Raw genomic sequence first — 4,014 nt, forward strand, 5'->3', positions numbered from 1 at the left:
CACAACAGAATGAAACACTGCCCAGGTGTGCACTGTCCTCACAATCATTGTCACGCTTGAGTCCATTGCTGCGGCCAATGTGCCAATTCATCTCATTAGAAATCTTCCTCTTTTTCTCTAACCCTCCACTTTACCAAGCATGATGTTCTTCTCTAGGAAATGATCCCTCCTAATAACATGTCCTAAGTATGAGAGAACTTTCATCATTCTGGCTTCTAAGGAGCATTCTGGCTGTACTTCTGCCAAGACAGATTTGTTTGTTCTTCTGGCTACTTTGGTATTTTTAATATTTGTCTTCAACACCATAACTCAAGTGCAGCAGTTATTTAATTGTCTTCCTTAATCATTGTCCAACTTTCACATGCACATGAGGTCATTGAAAATACCATACCTTGGATCTGATGCACCTTAGTCCTCAGATTGATATCTTTGCTGTTGAACACTTTAAAAAAGTCTTGTCCAGCATATTTGCCTAATGCAATATGTCATTTGATTGCTTTTTTGCATATGAGGCCATGATATTTATTTTTGACAAGTCCCTTAATGTAGTAGTTTTAATACCAACATTATCCTTTCTTCTGAAATACAAAGTGTTTGAGTGGAACTACAGTAACAGATAAATACATCCTGACTCGTATATTAAAAATATTTATACTCAGATATCATATCCAAAGGAAATTTACTACCAAACATTGTAGTACATTAATCAGTCTGACATGCTATCAACTGACCCAACAGGCATGATTATAGGTTAGCATGGTTTGGGTTCCATTCTTCCATGCCACTCGTTGACAGAACACATAGACCAGGGCAGCAGCCACCCAGGAGCTGACCCCCTGCAGTGGGTGATAAGTTCCATCCCCACTCAAGAAAATGCTTCATCAAGAGGTGCTGGCTGAGCTGGTCCGGTGTCTTCCAATGTAGATTCCAAGGCCAATGGCCACAGGTGAATGGACAGCAGACACAGGAGGAACACCTTCAAGAACTCTGTCGAGAAGATGCCCCCCTTCTTCATGACACTGGTGTTCCTCATGCGGCGGGTGGCCATGTGCTTTGGTGCTTGAAGAGGACTTCTTCAGGGGACTAATCTCTAGCTGACTTGACCAATCCCATATCCAGTTCAAGTTCTTCTTCAAGATGCTCTCAACTTCTTTCCTTTCTTTCCATATAGTCTTCCTCAGAAGGAGAGTTGTTCTTTGCCCCCGAGGCTGTGGGCATCCACCTCAGAAGTTCTATTCCTATCTTGTGGGGTCTGAAAGTGACTTTCAGGGGGCTGTCACAGTGGGACCTCTTGGAGCTGCTCCATCCAGACTCATGCTAAGCATCCAGCAGGATCTTCTCTCTGTCCCCATTGTACATAAACACTGAGGCAGGGACACTGCTCCTGTTCCCATTGCTACTAAAATGCAGTTCCATCCAAGAGCCCTGCAGGTTCTCCTCCTGAAGCTTGGGGGGGCGTGGAGGGGAGGGGAGAACTGGGGGAATGCTCTGTGACATGAAGCCAGAGGCCAGGGGGGCGGCAGGAAAGGAGCAGTGCTTCACACAGGCTCCGGGACGGGTCATCATCCCCAGATCCAGTAGCTAACTGCCGCCCCGTTCTCATTTGATTTCATGACTGTTGCTTCTATTACTGCTACAAGTGGATCAAAGAAAAATGACATTTTTGACAATTTCAATCTTTTCTCCATTTATCATGATGTTATTTATTGGCCCAGTTGTGAGGATTTTTGTGTTCTTTACATTTTGGTGCAATCCATACTGAAGGCTGTTCTTTGATATTCATCAGGAAGTATTTTAATTCCTCTTTGCTTTCTTATAGGAAAGTTTTAATATGCTTTTTATGTGAAGGCATAGGTCACAAAAAACAATGAAAGGTCCTAAAATTTATAAAATATGCTGAAATTGAATTGATTATTGACTATCACAATATGTTCAGTTTATTTTTATGCTTAAAAATAATATTCTTTAAAAAAGAATACTTGACTGGGAAATAGTCATTCAGAGGTAAAGTGTATTAAGTCCCTAGTGTGGTTGAAAAATAGAAATGATGAATCCTTTCAGCATTAATAGAAAATCTATAATGAAGTATGCATACTAAAATTTAAAAAGCAACTTCCAAAGGGAGAGAAACAAGACATCTTGCTTTCAATTTATCAGCAGGAAGTGACACATAAAGGATCCAAATAAAGGAGCTTTGGTAGTGTAGTGGTTACGAATCAGGCTGCGAACCTCAAGGTCAGCAGTTCGAAACTACCAGCTGTTCCATGGGAGAAAGATGAGGCTTTCTGCTCCTGTAAAGATTTCCAGCCTCAGCCTGTACAGGATTGCTATGAGTCCGAACTGACTCCACGGCACATAACCACCACAGTGTGGCACTGTGGGTTAATGTGCCAGACTGCAAAGCCATATGAACTGCAAGGTGGGTGGTTCAAACTCATCAGCAGCTCCTTGGAAACCCTATGGATAGCTATGGGTCGGAACCAACTCTATGGCACTTAACAACAACAAGCAAAATAAAATGGTAGAAACCATGGTAAATATATGCCATTAAAACTCTTGTGTAATCACTAAGTACCTACCCTACTAAAGTGAAAAATAATCTAGCCACATGATCTTAATAGAAATGTAACTAATGCTTTTGGAAACTTCATAAAAGTTGAAAATAAAATACATTGACATGGAAATTTCATGCCCTGAAAACTCCAGGCACAACTGATTTCACATGCCGTCATGGAGCGGGTGATCCTTAATCTTAAAAAAATAAAAATAAAAAATCAGAGAAATAACTCATCTTTTTTTTTTGAAAAAAAATACTATATCGTTTTAATGGTGGATTTTAGACGTTTGCAATTAAAGTCACAGCATGCCAAAACTATTGGCCCTTATGATGTCTTTTTACCATTTTACCACTGGACTCACCCAGGACTAAAATATAAAGATTAAGAAAATGTAAAATAATGAAAGTAAAAATAGGAAATGTAAGGCAAAATAACTTTTGTATGTGGAAAGTATGACTGTTTACACAGAATTTCAAAGACCACGAACAGACAAACAAGATTGCTAGCTATAAAATCAGGATGAAAGTAAAAAGTCTTACTCTATTACACAATTAAAAAGTAAAACAAAAATTACATTTACATCAGTAATGAAATCTATAAGAAGTCTAGAAATCAGTTTCACAAAAGGTTGTCTGTGAAGAAAACATATTAAAAAATTATTGAAAGCATAATAGTATACCTGAATCAAAACAATGATATGCCATGTCTAGAGTTAGGTGATATTAAACTATAAAAAGAAATATCAAATAGAAAATAAGTATCAAACTTAAGTGACTAGAGTTAGAAAGGGGTAAACAGAAAGGAAAGGAAAGAAAAATATCTATGGAGATGAAAGTCAGTGTAATTCTAATGGAATATAATCTCTCCTTTACAACCCTTTCCCTCATAAGTACATTTGACAATGGTCAGTTTTCTTGGAAGACATTCCTATAAAAATTAACTAAAACAATTAAAAACGTGTAGACTATCATAACTTTAGAAGGAGTGAAAAATTTGTCAAAAATTAATCTGTCTAAAAAGTCATCAAGAAATATTAATTTCACCAAGTAAAGATAATTTCAGAAAATTATATCAAACAAATGGCTGGTGTTAGTGAAATTCTTTCAGAATGAGAAATTAAACTCTACAAACTAGGACAAGCTTGTATATCAGGATAAACTTGATGCATTATTCTCATATGTAGACAACAATAAAGAAAATTTACACCCATCTTTTCAATTGTACATTGTACATACCTCAAAGTATCTTCATTTTTAACGTCATTGTAATGGTTAGGGTTTTGTGTCAACTTAACTAGACCAGGGTTTCCAGAAGTTTGACAGTTGGGATATGCTTATTCCCATGGTGAAAAAAATCAAATGCAGGCATAGTTAACTGATGAGTGGTTTTGAGTAGTCAGTCATTAAAGGGATACTTCCTTGGGGGTGTGGTCTGCTTCCAAGATAATGGGCATATT

The 4,014-nt window shown here is 37.7% G+C and overlaps 1 pseudogene; it reads right to left on the reverse strand.

Moving 5' to 3' along the window:
• Positions 1-881: 881 nt before the first annotated feature.
• Positions 882-1,563, reverse strand: LOC102817314 (annotated as a pseudogene).
• Positions 1,564-4,014: the final 2,451 nt, after the last annotated feature.

This window comes from Chrysochloris asiatica, unplaced genomic scaffold, assembly GCF_000296735.1.
Source record: "Chrysochloris asiatica unplaced genomic scaffold, ChrAsi1.0 scaffold00007, whole genome shotgun sequence".
In the NCBI taxonomy this organism is placed as follows: Eukaryota; Metazoa; Chordata; class Mammalia; order Afrosoricida; family Chrysochloridae; genus Chrysochloris; species Chrysochloris asiatica.